General features: G+C 33.9%; 1 protein-coding gene across 1 annotated transcript in view; it reads right to left on the bottom strand.

The window, feature by feature from the left end:
* LAMA2 (laminin subunit alpha 2) overlaps window positions 1-17,117 on the bottom strand; it is a 554,924-nt gene that overhangs the window by 521,603 nt on the left and 16,204 nt on the right. The gene's annotated exons all lie outside the window — the stretch shown is intronic.

Genomic DNA, 17,117 nt, shown 5'->3' with positions numbered 1-17,117 from the left:
CTGGTGATGGGAACGTAATTTGGTACAACTAGTAGAGAAAACAGTAAAGACGTTCCTCAAATAATTAAAAATAATACTACAATATGACCTAGCAATCCTACTTCTGGGTATATATATTTTTAAAGATCAATATCTTGAAGAGATAGCGCATACACATATTCATTGCAGCATTAATAACAACAGCCAAGATATAGAAACAGTCTAAATGTCCATCAACGACTGAACAGATAAAGAAAATGTGATGTACACACACACACACAGAGGAATATTATTCAGCCATAAAAAGAAGGAAATCCTGTCATTTATAACAACATGAGTGAAACTGGAGGACATTATGCTAAGTGAAATAAGCCAGACATAGAAAAGTAAATACTATATGATCTCACTAAATGGATTCTAAAGAAGTCCAACTCAGAGAAGCAAAGAGTAGAATGGTGGTTGCCAGGAGCTGGGAAAAATGAGAGGATTTTGGTCAAAGGGTACAAACTTGCAGTTATAAGATGAGTAAGTTCTGAGGATCTAATGTACAGCATGATGACTTTAGTTAATAATACTGTATTGTTTATTTGAAATTTTCCAAAAGGAAATCTTAAGTGTCCTCAATACCCGTGCATGCACACACACACACATACACACACACACACACACACACACACACAAAGCAGTAACTGTGAGGTGACAAACATAGTAATTAATTTGACTGTCGTAATCATTTCACAATATATATGTATATTAAATAATTATGCTGTATACCTTAAATATATACAATTTTTACTTGTCAGTTATACTTCAATGAATCTGGAGAAAAAAATAGAAACCTTAACTCCAGGACTAGATATGTTCTTACCGTTCCTACAAACTGTCACCCAGAGCTCACTCTCTGATATCTGGCCCTACCTAAGGACCATTCTCCTGTACCATTTCATGTTTCCTATTTATTTATTCTTTTTCTCAGTTCTTTTCACTTATAGGCTATGCAGTGCAATTTAGAGCTTAATCATTTACTCTGTTACATTTCTTTGTAACAGATGTTAAGTCTTGTCTTGAGTATAAACTCTCAAGGCAGGGATTATATGCCATATTTGGCATTCTCCTTAGTAACAGCTTAAGGCCTGAGTATCAGTAAGCTCTCAGTAAACACTTACTGAGTGATTGATTTAGAGGCTTCAAGGCATCGCTACTGGAAGAAACAACTGGGGAGATCTGCATAAGGCCTGGTCACTCCTACTGAAGATTTCTCATTAGCAAAATTGCAGTCAATGACACAGAGCTTTACTTGAGAGAATATCACTAGAGGGCCCACAGCAGAAGAGATAAAGCTCTTACAATGTGTGATGTAGAATAACTCAGTCTTGATCTTTTGCCTACTACAGCAAAAATTACTTTTATAGCAAAAAATAGAGGCTTAAAATACTAAATATTTTAGTATGACTTTGTAGAATAAAACATTTTAGGCATTTTTTTTTTTTTTACTTTTAATAATCAAGGTTAGGGCAATGTCAAAGAATATTTATTGACTTGGATCCTTAAATTATCCAAAAAAGAATGGTTGGTTCATTTAAAGCAGTTGGAGAAAAAATATAATGACAATTATTATTTTTTAAGGCAATCTAATACAGTTTTATCACAAATAAACAATTATTATTTTTAAAACAAAACAATAGATCTGAAATTAGAAGAATAAGAATAGATTTTACAAGAGCAGTTCAAGTGGAAAGTAAGTTTTCTAACTTAATTTTTATTCCTTTAAATTATTTAAAAACTGAAGTCACAAACAAATGCTTGAAAATCAAATAAAATAAAAGGTAAAAGTCAATGTGTATCTTAGAAAAAAATAATTTTTACACAGATCACTTAAAAAAATGACTACCATGCCATTTACAATTTTTAACTTAAGAAATATTATTGCCATGTTGTTGCCAATAATCACGTGTTCTAAGAAAAAAGTGGCAGTTTTAAAGTAAAATGTAACCTTTATTTCATTTATTCATTCATTTATTCAACTTTAAGATATTTACTAGGCATTATGCAAGAGAATTTGCAATTAATATGGAAGTGAAAGAAGACTATTTTCTGCCCGAAAAGAGCTAAAAATTTGTTCAAAATAGCCATTTAAAATGAGATGAGAACTACATAAAGATGCAATGTACTTTGGCAGCTCAAATGAGAAAGGTGTTTCTTGTCCCTTTTATGCAAGGATCCAGAAAAGTCCTCATAGAGACAATGGCAGTTGAATTGTTACTTAAGAATAGGTAGCACTTCAGAGGGGCCTAGAAGAGGAGGGGATCCTAGAAGCATAGGACTAGAAAAGCAGAAGAGTTAGAAAGTGTTCATTGTATGCATGTAAAGAAACAACAGGGGTTGTTTTAAAAGGAAGTTGAGATGCACCCTGTGATGGTCTGAAAGATCAATGAAGATAAGGGGGGATAGTGAAAGATTTCAGTAAGGAATTTATATAATTAAACTTATATTTTAGGAATATTAATATGATAGCAATATAGAATAATTGGAGAGGAAAGAGATTTTGAGTAGAGAAATCAGTTAAGGGATTCTATCAGTCAGGACAGGCTAGGATACTGAATAACCACAAACTCCAAAGTCTCATTGGATTAAACTAACAAACATAACAGAGATTTATTTCTTGCTCCTGCTCTATGTACATTTTGGGCCCATGGAAGGAAAGGGTGGGCCCTGATCCATATCTTCCTCACTCAAACATCCCTCTGGAAGATCATTTGTCTCTACAGCATGGTGAGTTGTGCAGTGGCTTGTAAAGGACTCAATCTAAGAGTAAGGCAAGTCACTTCCATTCACATTTCATTGACTATGGCTGTGCCTAACTTCACAGGGTGGGCAAGTACAATCCTACTACATGCCTAGAAGGAGAATAACTGGAAGTATCCATAAACAGCACCAATGATTACCTCAAAAGGTAATTGCAGTAGTTCAGATTAAAGATAACAAAGGTGTAAGTAGAGGGAATGGATAGAAATAGGAAAGTATAAGAAATACTCTAGAAATAAAATCAAGGTCTTTCTAATTGATATAATATGGGAGGAAAGTAAAGGATCTAGTATGACTCTAAGGGTTTATGTCTGGAATGCTGGTGGTGCTCTTAGAAGAAATTTGGAAATAGGAGAAAGAGTTGATGATTACAGGGGAGGCTGTGTAGACAATAGGGTACTTCAAAGAGAGAATGTTTAGTTGTTAAGTTTAAACGACCTTAAGCTGTAAGTCCTGGCAAGGATATATGAGTAAGGATAGTCAAAAGACAGTGGAAAATTAGGAGATGGAGCTCACAGAAGAGGTCAAATATGTAAATAAGATTTTGGAGTCACAGACATATAGAAGTAATGTTTAAATCTATGAGCTTAGATGAGACAGCAAATTTCGTATCATTAGACTGACTTTACTACATTCTTCAGCCAATAGAAAGAATGTTCATCTTATTTTACTGACTTCATATTTCTGGAAAAAAATAAACTACTAATGACAAAAATAATGTGGACAGAATTTGGAAGGTTTTTCAGAAAGAAGGAACAGTAATTTTTAAGGACTAAAATTGGTGACAGTTATGAATTTTGAATCCTTCAGAAGTCTTTTGTTAATACAGTCTTATAGCTTTTCTCTCATTCTCAGAAGGTCACCATGTAAGTACAAGTGAAGACTATTGATTTCCACTGGGATAATAAAGAAGCACATACTTAATGATGATCTTCTGAAAGGCATTGTAACAGCTTTGCAATTTTTAAAGAAAGCCTTCCTTTCTCTTTGCCTTAACATGTACAGATGTAAATTTTTAGTAAAGAACTAGTGACTGAAATCCTTTATGAAGATTTTCAAGTAAATTTCTTGAGCTAAGATTCCAGCTTACAGAACATTTCTTTACTGTCTATGCAGGTAAATTTGAAATGATTCATTATACAATCAGCACACATTTAATTATTCTCCTAATGAAGTCAAATATGTAAAGTGAAACACTCAGGAGAGTATTTTTAAAATTATTATTACCATCTGTTAGATTTTGAAAACAATTTAGGTGAAAACCAATATTGAAAAAAGAATATTGAATAAGAATATTGGAGTGCACTGAGTATAAGTAGTTCTTCAAGACATTTTACGACATTTTTAGTATGTGTATATGTGTGCATGTGCATGTGCATGTGTTAGAAAGAAATTATAACAATGTAAATGAATTTCTTCTCAAGAAAAGAGTTTGAAGGTCACTATTCTAGAGGAGTGAGGAGAGAGGAGGGAGATTGGTGTGTTAACCAGGAAATGCTTTAGCCATTTTCTCAGTTAAAGACAAATATCAGCTATGGATCCCATTTCACACCCCATTTCAGTAGCGATAGATCATTCTAAGTTCCTTAATATCCACCAGATCTATGTGTCCCGCTGCTCTCAATATCACCATTTTGTGCTTGGTTGATGGTTTATACCCCAAACTATACCTTAGAGTATGAATGTATTCAAAGTGGATGTCAACCTTAATCAGATTCAGCATATACCTACTTAATTCTCTATTTCATCTTTGTTAGCTTATGTGTAACGGGATTTGTTTCATTGTCTTACCAGTAATACTACAGTATTACATCTGATGAATACTAAAACATCTTTTCAACTCTGAGCTTTAGCACTATACTAAATATTTCTAATTGGCAAAATGGTTTTTATTTCAAAAGGGCTCAGGAGAAAGGCCGGATTTTCTGAATTTATCTCAGAAAAAGCATTACCAATACTTAAAAAGGCACATAAATATTCAAAATACGGCCTATAGTATCTTTCATTAACCAAGACATAATATTAGTATTAAAATAACAGTTAATACTATTTAACCATTATTTTACATTTCTCTCTGTCAAAAAAAGAAACAAGATGATTTGAGTTGTCAGAAGTTTGGGAGCCTATTAAACCATTAGAGTTTTGAAATTTTTCTTTCCAATTCATCTTGGGTTCACCCTAAATATTGAGGAAAAAATCAGATTATTATTAGAGAATAACAAATATCTGAGTAACCTCTGGCAATCTGGGATACGATATATTCTAATCCTTGAGACTTTAAACTGCTTGTATGTAAAGAAGAGAGGCCTAAAGGAGAGCTAATATTTATACTCCAACCCATATTCTCACCACTACCAAAAAGTTGCTTGAAGAAATTCAGAACAGACTCAAAGGTATAGAAGCTTGAAGAGTTCTGAAAAGATCCATCATCACATTTGAAGCTCATCACTCCACAACTCCCCTAGAGATGACAAGAAAGAAAGAAAGAAAGAAAGAAAGAAAGAAAGAAAGAAAGAAAGAAAGAAAGAAAGAAAGAAAGAAAGAAGAGAGAGAGAGAGAGAGAGAGAGAGAGAGAGAGAGAGAGAGGGAGGGAGGGGAAAGAAAGGGAAGGAATGGGAAGAAAGGAAAGGAAAGAAAGGAAAGAAAGGAAGGAAGGAAGAAAGGAAGAAAGGAAAGAAAAAGAAAGAAAGAAAGAAAGAAAGAAAGAAAGAAAGAAAGAAAGAAAGAAAGAAAGAAAGAAAGAAAGAGAGAGAGAGAGAGAGAGAGAGAGAGAGAGAGAGAGAGAGAGAGAGAGAAAGAAAGAAAGAAAGAAAGAAAGAAAGAAAGAAAGAAAGAAAGAAAGAAAGAAAGAAAGGAAGAAAGAAAGAAAGAGAGAGAGAGAGAGAGTGGGGGGGACACAATTTTCAAGTAGAACAGAAAATTTTAGGCAAAGCAATGTGGAAATGTTAGAAGGGCTAGGTACAAACCTTAGATCTGGTAGAGCATGAAAATTTTTGCCAGAACAGCTCGTTAGTGAAGGACCAATGGAGAGTCTCAGTCCAATGGAGACAAGGCTGCAAAGAATGCGGTAGAGAGGGAAACAAAAGGTCTATTCAGTTTGGGACCAGGAAGTTCCCGTGCTCCGTCTCTCTGACTGAAACATTGTTGGACATGCAGAAGAAGATGTGCATCAAGATAGTATTTATGTTAAAAAAAAACTAATCAAAAAATAAACCACATATTGCTATGTGAATATATGTCTGTATGTAAATCCATAAGAAAAGTCCTAATAACCAAAAAAAAAAAAAGAAAGTGGTTTTCTCTGAGTAGAGCACTAGGAATGAGGATGTTATTTTTGAATGATTTTAAATTATGGTAAAATACACATAAAATTCATCATCTTAACAATTTTTAAGTGTATAGTTCAGTAGCATTAAGTACTGTCACATTGTTGTGCAACCACCACCAGCATCCATCTCCAGAACTCTTTTCCATCTTGCAAAAATGAACTCTGTACCCATTAAATAATACCTCCCCATTCCTCTCTCCCCGCCAGCCCCTGGAGACCACTATTCTACTTTCTGTCTCTAGGTACCTCATATAAGTGGAATCATAACACTATTTGTCTTTTTGTGACTGGCTTATTTCACCTATCAGAATGTTCCCATACATGTTGTAGCATATGTCAGAATTTCCTTCCTTTTAAAGGCTGAATAATATTCCATTGTATGTATATACCACATTTTGTTTATCCATTCATCAGTTGACACTTGGGTTGCTTCCACTTTTAGCCATTGTAAATAATACTATCATGAACTTTCTTGTACAAATATCTCTTCAAGATCCTGCTTTTAACTCTTTTGGGTATATTCTCAGAGGTGGAATTGTTGAATCATATTGTATTTCTATTTTTAATGTTTTCAGGAACCTCTATATTGTTTTTCATGGTGGCGGCACCATTTTATATTCCCATGAACAGGATAATGGTTTCAATTTTTCTACATCTTTACCAACTCTTATTTTCCATTTTCTATTTTTCGTTCTTTTTTTTTATGGCAGCCATCCTAATGGGTATAAAGTTTCATTTGAAGTTTTTACAACCAAAATATATTCATGTACTGTTTTACTAAACACTTATAAATATCTCAAAAATGTGTTGTGAAACTTAAGCATGTATATTCTGTAAAAAGCTTTTTGATGTTATTTCTGGTTAAATAATTCTCTTCTCTAAAAGAGGATGCAATTGTGTGAAAAGTAACTGCAACTGGGTTGATGTGAAGGGGTGACTGGCCTATAGTAGAGTCAAATAGAGCATCCACATGCTGGGAAATAACCCACCTTCATAAGCTGGACCTAAAATCCAAGAGGAAGATTGGGGAGAGGGTGTTCTAGCTACCTGTGCATTGAGCTTTTACAAATATCTAAGGGGGAAATACAAGTTTTTCATGGAAGAGATTAAGAAGAATGTTGAGTAAAGCTTTAGTTTGTTACATAGGGGACATTGGGGGGGCATATTTTCCTGAATTATTAACTGATAAACTAATTGATACAAAAAACAATATAATCAGCATGTCAGGATGTTTCTTTTACTCTAAAAACTTTAGTGGATGACTTCTCTTCTTCCTCTTCCTCCTCCACCTTCTCCTCTTTGTCCCCTTCTTTATAATCAGTTCAATTATGTTAGAACTGAATACTAATGAATCTTTAAATAGGAATGATTTTGGTTAGAGAAAAATTTTACATTGTCAGTAGTTCTGGTAAGGACAAATAAAACACGACGTAAGTAGAAGGACTTGTGTAACAGCTATATATATGTTTTAAAAAGCTTGTAAAAGATTACTGGGTTAAAAAGAAACCAATTTAAGGGAGTAGCTAAAATCTTTGAGAAGATAGTGTGATTTTAATAGATTTGGAGAATATTTTATTTTGCCGTATGCGTAAGCAGAGATAGTAGTTCTCACCAAACATTCTTTGTGTCCCCTACACTTCTCAGCCTCCTTGTAGTTAGGAGGGGCATATGACTATTCCTAGATAATAAGGATGTGGATCACAGTAATGGGTAAGACTTTCTAGCTGGAAGAACTGCCAGTTCCACCCTCCTCACTTCCTCTGCCATAGCAACCACAGATGCCATTTGCTAAGTTGGATACATCACAATAGGAAGACAACTGGGACCCTGAGTCACCAGATGGACCCACATGGGGCACTGCATCACTGAAAAGTAAACCTCAGTAATGTTAAACTTTTGAGATTTGGGAGTTTATTTGTTACTGCAGCATGGCTTAGCATTGGTCAGACTACTACAGCAGATTAGGAATTGAGTAATTGTGTTATTAAAAGAATTAGCAGTGATATTGAGAGCAGTAGGAAAAGATAACACCCAGTTTAAATCCTAAATACTCATTTCTCTGATCATTCTACTATCTCGGTCCCCATCCTTTCCATGTCAAATATATTGCATATATTTTACCCTTTTAGTTTCTTAGGACTGCCATAACAAATTACCACAAACTTTGGAGGACACAATTCAACCCACAAAAATAGCTTATAAGCGATATGCCACCTTAGCTTCCCCCTCTCATCTTCTGTTAAAATGGATTTAAACAGCATTTACTTCTAATCATAATTTCAGAAATTGTTTTGTTTTTGTTTTACATAACTTTTACCAACTTTTTAAAAAGGAGAGATAATCTTAGTCCAATGCTTCCTCAAATGCAAACATAGTTACTTTTTATACTAACTGAAAATTATGTTACTATGTAAGAGGTTCTAATAAGTTTGCACACTGCAGGCAAAATATAATGGGTTTCAGACTTTTAGGAACCCCTGCTAAGATAAGTGCAAGCAACAGTGCAAAGACAAGATCAAATGATCAGAAATGGAATGTAGTTGTCCATCCAAACTGTCAGTTCAAAGCCTCTCAGTTGTTTTCCATTTGTTCCTTCTTGATACTCAGTCTTGGTCCTTACTGGTCTCTCTTTCTCTTCTCCTTTTTTATGGTGCTTTATACTATCTCAACATCTCTCTCCTAACATAAAAAGTCAAGGGCAGATGTCATAGTGCAAAGGCATCCTAAAGTTTTTTGTCTCATTAATTCATTCAATGCACATACACACACATATGTAAATATACATACATATATAAGTAATATCTATATAACAAACACTTAGAAAGCCCTGGGGATACAATGGTGAACAAAATGACAGAGTCTTGTCTTGCAAGAACTTATATTCTAATGAGAAGCACATAAATTAGTATGCAAACATGGTTAGGTGGGAAAAGGGTTTGATTAGGGGGAAGAATAGAGCAAATATGGGTACAGAAAACAGGGAAATTCAATCTAGTTTAGACATTAGGAAGGGCTTCTTGAAGGAAGTATATAAATGCAGACATGACAATTGGTATGCATTAGTCAGGTTAATAGAGAACTGTTGTAGGCAGTGGCAACATCATGGGCCCAAGCTCAGAACTGAAAGAGAATGTGATATATTACATAAATCCAAAGGAGTTCAGAATGGCTACAGCTCAGATTATGATTTAAAAAGTGGTGAGAAATGAGGCGGGAGAGAAATGCAGAGGCCAGATCATAAGGCACCTTATATAATAAATAACATGATCATATAATTCATCATCCTAACCAGGCTACTTCTGAGAATAAAAGGGGGCACCATTATTAATTAGACTGGGGCAGTAGTTGTAAACCAGGGCTGTCAGAGACTAACTGGGATGTATGGCTACATGACTTATAAATCACATTAATGGAGCTTGGATTTTACACTAAGGTCAATCAGATGCCATTATAGCATTTTATATAGAAGAGTGGCTCAATACTATTGTATTTTACAAAGCTTACTCTAGTTGAAGTACAACAAACAAATGGGAGAGGACTAAACTGGAAGCAAGAATATCCATTAAAAGACCACTGCAGTGATTTCTACTTGTGAGATGGTGGCTTGTATCACTGTAATGCTTGTGAGCCTGTAAGGAGATTGATGAAGTAATATTAGGTTGAACCATATGAAATTGCTACTACTCACCATTTTTAACCTACAAAAATGGCAGTTTCATGAGGCTCAACTAATAGATTTTCAGGAATAGGATGGATTGGTGGCAAATATTAACCACCATACAATTGTTAGGTGATGATGATGACACCAACAAGGATGATGATCATTAGTGAGAGTGTTATTATTATCAAGATTGACTAACACAGGTTGTACATTAAAGTTTAAAACATAGAACACTTAAAAGTTGCTACTTCTTGATGCTGAAAGAACAGTTGATTGTATATAGCTCATACATAAATAGGCACAAAAAAGGAACCACTCCCAGAACCACAATCCCCATGAGTGCCCCATGGTTCTCAAAGGAGGAGGTAAAAGAAAACTCTCACAATGCTCTTATGGTCCCATCATTGAGGAAACAGAGTAGGAGTGGGTTCATTTGCTGGAGATCACCAGAACATAGTGCAGTGATAGGCAAGGAGAAACACCATGGGTTAGATGGAATGTATGGTTGAAGCTAATTTTGAGGTTACTGTGAGGGAACTGAACCTGTACCGGGAGGAATTTCTGATCTCCACTATTTGCAGTGATCATGATACCCTATCTAGGTTAACACATTTAATCATGATCCAAAATGCCCGTCCTGACACCATAACATTACATATGCTCCCCGCTATACCCAGACTGCATATCAGAAAAATCAGGAGGCTGAACCTTGGACTGACTCAGTTTTAATGTAAAAGTAATGGAAAAATTACTGAATTGGACTGAAATTAACTGAAAGCACCCAGACTAAGTAGTTTGCCCTAAGCAAACTGGAGTCTCAGAGTCGCAGATCAGATTCCATAGTAAAAATTTTAAATGTACATTTTTTGCACAATACTGCACATATTATATCTGTTGTAAAGGAATATTGGGTGCAAGGAAGAGAATGAGGAAAGTGAAGTGAGCAAGACTATTAGGTTTCTGGTTGGACAAAGGGTCAAGTGACAGTGATTTTCTAGATAGTGTTTACTAGAGGACAGCACAGATAAGAGTGGAAGGTGATAAATTCAGTTTGACACATAATAAATGTGCAAATTATAACTTCCAACGTTTGTATATTTCTTTTTATTAACTCTAATCTTTCTTTAGATAATTTGGCATTATGTGGATTTTTATGACAAAAAATATATTAAACTTACAAATAGACACAACCAGTACTGGCATGCTAATATATATATATATATATATATATATATATTCATTCTAACAGGTTTACCTTACATGCTGAATTGTATTTTTTCAGTATTCCTAAAATCAAGTACATAAGCCCTACTTCACTAAATTGAATTATAAGTTTATCATATTTATAGTAATGATACCAGTATTTTGGTAAACATCATCACATTGAATAAAATAATTACATTTTCTTACATCTAACCTTTCACTCACAAAAAAATAATAAAACTAAACTTTACCATCACACTTGGTTGATCCTTACCACTCTATAACAATGAGTTTAAAGGAAAGAGAATAAAGAGGAAATACAAAAGATATGAAGAAGATAAAAAGGAAAAAGACAGATAATGAGGGGTAGAGAAAAAGAGATGTTAAAAAAATGAAAGAACACAAAATTATACACATACAGTAAAGTGCTTGTGGAGAAATTAAAATTCCATGAGGAAGAACCAGTGCTGCTGTCAAGCTCTTCTCATTTTACTTACCTATGAGACTAAACATAATATTAATAATATATAAATCCTGAAGCAAGCAAGAGGAGCCTTTCTTCATTGAGGTTAATAAGCCATATATAAAACAAAGAAAATTTAATTTAGATTTTGTGGCATAAAAAAGAGCAAAGAAAAAGATAAAATGAATTTTTAAATTAAGAACATGGAACAAACTTTGAATACCTAAGAAAAATAAATTAACATATACATCTGTATATACAATTACAATTCTTCAAGGCACTCCATCAATTCCTTATATAGATTAATGGGATATACTTCTCTTTTTGTTTATATATAGTTTCTAATTCTAGTAAATAAATAGTAAGCATATATTACTTCTACACTTAGCTTTTTAAAAAAGGGCTTCAATTTCATGTCCTATTTGTAGAATGGGAAGGATAAGAAGAGGCAATAACAGAGCATGGGATATAAGAAGATGAAAGAGATCCAATACAAAGAGAATGAACAAGAAAAGAAAGAATAAGAGGTGGGTCAAGGTAGATAAGGGGGAATAGTAAACATAAATGTAAAGATAACGCCATGTTGGAGGGGGGAAGAAGAGGTCACTTTTTACCTATCTTAAACCTAATGCTTAAATTTTTCCACTTCCCCAAACTCTACCCTATCTGATCCAGTCTTACCATCTGCCCTGTAACTTACCCAGATATTCCCATTAAAATAGAGAAAAGATCTAGTTTGAGGGCCAACAGGTTTCCAATTTTACCTGAATGTTCAGATGGAAAAGAAGCTATTAATAAGTGGGAAGGCTCTGATTCAACTCTAGCCCTCAGTTCATGGGCTGACCTTACAGCCACTGCTGCTGTGACACCAACAGCATCTCCGAGTTGTGGGACGATGCCTCCTAGCTTCTCAATGTCCATGCTATTTTAGAAACACCACTCTATAGGAAAGGATGTTGGATCTCTATCCAACTAGATTCTAACTTAAAAAGCAATCACCGGATAAAGACAAAGCAATCAAATAAGAAGGAAGACTTGAAAGGCCAGTAATTTTATCGAAGCAATATTCAATTGGCATGCCCCATTATAAGAGCACTGCACACTCCATTTCATTAGTAGCCACACAATAGTCAGGTGTTCCCACATTAGAAGCTCAGCGATTCAAATATCAACGGTTTCAGTTGCCAAAATTGGCATCTACAATTAGTGCTCTCATTGACTATGATATTTATTTAGAGTGCCTACAAACCCCAATGAATGGGAATATGAATCAACAGAATTGAAGTTTTTCAAAAATTTGCCAAGGAGTGAAATTTTTGGCCTCCTTTCCCATATCCCAATTAGCCAAATGGGCCTTTTGGTCACCTGCCTATTATGCTGCCCACTTCGAACCATGAAATCATCATTGAAACTTGCCATGAAAGATAGGACTATTATCACCAAGGGAGATGAATGGAGACAAACTAGCAGCAGTTAAGAACGGCACAGAGTTAGATTAATAGACAGCATCAGCCAACATGCAAATAATCCGGCATTAGGTACAGATGTAATTAATACTTGAATTTCAGTGAAAATCATATTTAAATACTTTTTAAAAATAGTGATTAATTTCTTATATTAGACATCTTATTTTACAAATGAAGAATAGGCAAGTTACTTCTCATCATACATTTCTGATAGACTATCGCCAAATGATTGAGCTTACATTATTCTCCCACAAGGAACAATTATAGTTTTCATTACAAATATCCAAATAAAGACTTAGGTTTTATATTGTGGCCTCAGAGGTTCATTTTTAGGCTATAAAATAACTGGCCAACTATCCACCTGCATAAACATCATTCCAAATTGTGAAACAATTTTTGTCAGACAATGTATTTCACACTGTTTAAGTAATACTCCTATCAAGTGGAGTTATATGAGACACTGCCAGGTTTGCCTGCAGAGAAACACACTTCAATAGTTCTCACACAGCGTGAAGGCATTTATCATTATTCAAATATAGAAGAAAAGAAAAGGTTCCGATGTTTTTGACATTATAACTGGCTTGTGGTAAACTGCTGTTAAGCAGCATTCAGTGGGCTGTACTTATCCTACACAATTGGAAGACATCTCTCACGCTGTTCCACAAAATACTTAAGAGAATTGGAAATGCTCTGGGTAGAACTGTTTCCTTAGCTCTTGCCTGTTCTCCTATAACTCTTCAAAAGCAACCATGGAATAATCTAAAAAGCAGGTTAGCAATTAAAAGAGGGAAAACTGTGTGTGTGTGTGTGTGTGTGTGTGTGTGTGTGTTTTAAGAAAAGTAATTTTTTTCCATTAACTTTCTGTCCTGTTCATGTAAGTATATGAGTTGAATGTTTACAAAACATTTTGACAGAGGCAGATATATGTTGATTTTCAGCACTTGGCCAAACAGTGAATATATAGCAATGGTATCCAGGCAAAGTTCTATGTGAAGACAAAGTATTTCAAATTAGACCAACTATTCTTCCATCTCAATCTTATCTCTATCATCAGATAGGGTCTAGCAACAAACCACTCCAATTAGAGCTATTCATAGCTATTGGTGGGTCTAGCTAATTGTTTTAATTGTTCTTTTACTTAAAATCAGTAATCTACATTAAGTATAAGAACGTTTTGAGAGAACGAAAATAATATTTTTGTTGTTTTTAGTAAAATAAAAATCTTAAAAAGTACCATATAAATATGAATATTCTACTGAATTTAAGAACATGTTTTAGACATTACAAATTAAACCATGGCTCTAGTAAAAGACCTGTCTGATAGCACACGCACACACACACACCGTGTATCTCACAAAGTGCTCATAAGACTATTCTAAATGGAGGTGTCCATGAAAGCTACCTTTGTTATCTACTTAAGTGGTACAACTTTGAAACTAAAGCCTATAAAATAAAATAAAACTACAGCAAATTCTTCTTTTGAAGTGAGCATAGCTATTTTCAAATTAGATATGCTTGACCCTGGACTTGGATGTACTGGGCCCAGGAGCTACGTTGAACTCGAACTTTTACATACATATATTATAGAGGACTACACACTCAAATTATACAAGTCAGCTCTTATCATAAGTAGTATTTCTTTGTTGCTCACTTCACATTTTGTTGGCCAATTTGAGCATTCGCTTTTCTAATAAATATGCATACATTTTCTAACATGCAAAATCACATGTACCTACTATTTAAGTAGCATTAAGCTCCCTATTTGCATCTGGGAGCTAATGAGCACAAACCATACAAACCATTGGTTTGAAGTATCAAATTGATATAACATCCCACAGCCAGGTGGCTTTTGGGGGTTGTGACAATAAAACAACTGAAGCAAACCTTCAGCCACAGAGAGCTATTTTTAAAATAAAAATAAAATCTCTTCCTATTTTTCCATCATAACAATTTATGTTGGAAATTATTTCAGTTAACAACCTTGAGGAAAAAAATGGATGAGGAAGTTATCTTACCTCTTTCCTTCCAATTTTTTTCTTCCATTTACCCACAGTCCCTTTCTTATTTTTCTAATTTTTGCCTAGGTTTGCCAAATCTTCATACCCACCGCAGAAGAAGACAGCTGAATTTAATGCCACCTACAGGTACTCTCAAAAGATATCTAAGACTTTGGCTGTTATATTAAAAATATAGAGAAATTCTCCATAACAGACGAATTTTCTTTTCCCTTGCATACAAACCTCAATTGGAAACTCATTTAATTTAGATTAACTATGTACTGAGATAATTCCATTACATAAAAATATGATTATGCCTGGTATATTTGGACTATATTTTATTGCTAATAAGCATCCTCTAATCTGCTCTGTGAGCTTAACTCTGATTGCTTTACTACTGCAGTTCTGAATATCCTGTTAAAATGCCCATAAATTGATTCCAGAAGTAGGAATACAGTAGCTTCAGTCACTATGTTGCAATGAGCTACAAGTACACAATTTTTAAATGGAATCTTGTATTAAAATACCTGTAGTTGATAATTATTAACATTTTCTAAACAATAGTGGAAAAAAAGAGATAACTTAAATGTGTATAGATGTCTGTCCTACATGAAAAGTCATAACAAGAAGCCTGGGTAGTTAGTGAAACTGATCTTTTTTCACAGAAACGTGTCATGTGGAGAAAAAGTACACACATCAAATAAATCATGATAATGATTGGTTAAATCAACGATGGGGTGTCTTTTTCTTTGGCTAAATTTATAAAATTTGAAAATTTACTAAAAATGTAGAATTTGAAAGTTTAAAATTCTCCAGCTGTTTAGAATTGAGAATATAGTGATGACATTTCCCACAGCTTCTAGGCTTTATAAACACCAATGACTCGTCTCTGCATTCCATTTCAATAACACAGTAGTAGACCCCATTTTTACTTGTCATAATCTCTTAGAGTAGATAAATTTTCAACATTTTAATTTTCAGCTTCCCTTCTCTCATCACAAACTAACCTTTTCCTTTACTACTAATAAAACTAAACTTAAATTCAAGTCCCTTATTTCTTTGTTTTCCCATCTCACTAACCCTGTTTCAACTTAATCTGCCCTTCTCACCACCCATACCCCACAACCCACCATTTCCTTCCCAAACTACTCTTTTCCTGATCTCCTCATCAAAATTCTTTATTTTAATTTTGAAATATTAATGGGGTGCAAATGTTTTTGTTACATGAATACATTGTATAATCCTGATACCAGAGCTTTAATATGCTTGTCACCAGAATAGTATGCATTGTACTTGATAGGTAAGTTTTCATCAAAATTCTTCTCTTCTGTTGGGCTCAGTTCAAATTCCATCTCTTCTGTGAAATTGTCCATACTCCTATTAGGTGAAAATTTCTTTACTTCCTTAGAATCTAAAAACAATTTTAATAACTTCATTAAAGCCCTTTCCACATAATCCTGATTGTATTAATCTCATTGTATAGATACTTTTACTTTTTACTATACATATCTTGAGGGAAGAAAAATTGTCTTGCTCATTTTTGTATTTATAGTATAGTAGAACACCTATTCTTGCTCATAGTACATCTTCAATGTATTCTTATTTCCTGAATAAATTGGGATTTTTCTTTTCTTCCTCTGTACATGGGTCTTAACCATGATCATAATACATGTAAAACAATTAGCTAATAAGTGACTTTTTTTAAAAAGTTGAAAAAAATCTGTTTTATATAGCTATTCAGAATTTTATGGAAATCTTAAATTTACCAGGGAATTGAGGTATTTATCCTTTTTTTAAATTCTCTTAAAGAGAGAGAGAGAGAAAGAGAGAGAGAGGGAAAGGAAGGAAGAAGAAGAAAGAAGAAGTATCAATTATGGTATTATTCCTTATCCAAAAAGTTAGGTTACCAAATACATATGTTGTTAGAAGTAGATAAACATTATTAGACTAAGATCATGCCTTTGTTTGGAAAACAATTTGCCCATTTCTTAAAAAAATAAATGTACATTTTTTATTTAACACAGGAATTCTGCTACTAGAGGAACATGGAAAATAAAAACAGATGTCCATAAAAGGACGTGCACATGACTTATAAATAGCACCTTTATACATAATAGTTAAAAACTACACAGTCTGAATGTCATCAACAGGCTAATGAATTAAAAATTGAGACACATTCACACATTGGAAAATGTTGGCAATTAAAAGAAACAAA

This window comes from Lemur catta, chromosome 2 (genome assembly GCF_020740605.2).
Source record: "Lemur catta isolate mLemCat1 chromosome 2, mLemCat1.pri, whole genome shotgun sequence".
Classification (NCBI taxonomy): Eukaryota; Metazoa; Chordata; class Mammalia; order Primates; family Lemuridae; genus Lemur; species Lemur catta.
The sequence above is the reverse complement of the archived record's forward strand: the minus strand, read 5'-3'. Positions and strand labels throughout refer to the sequence as shown.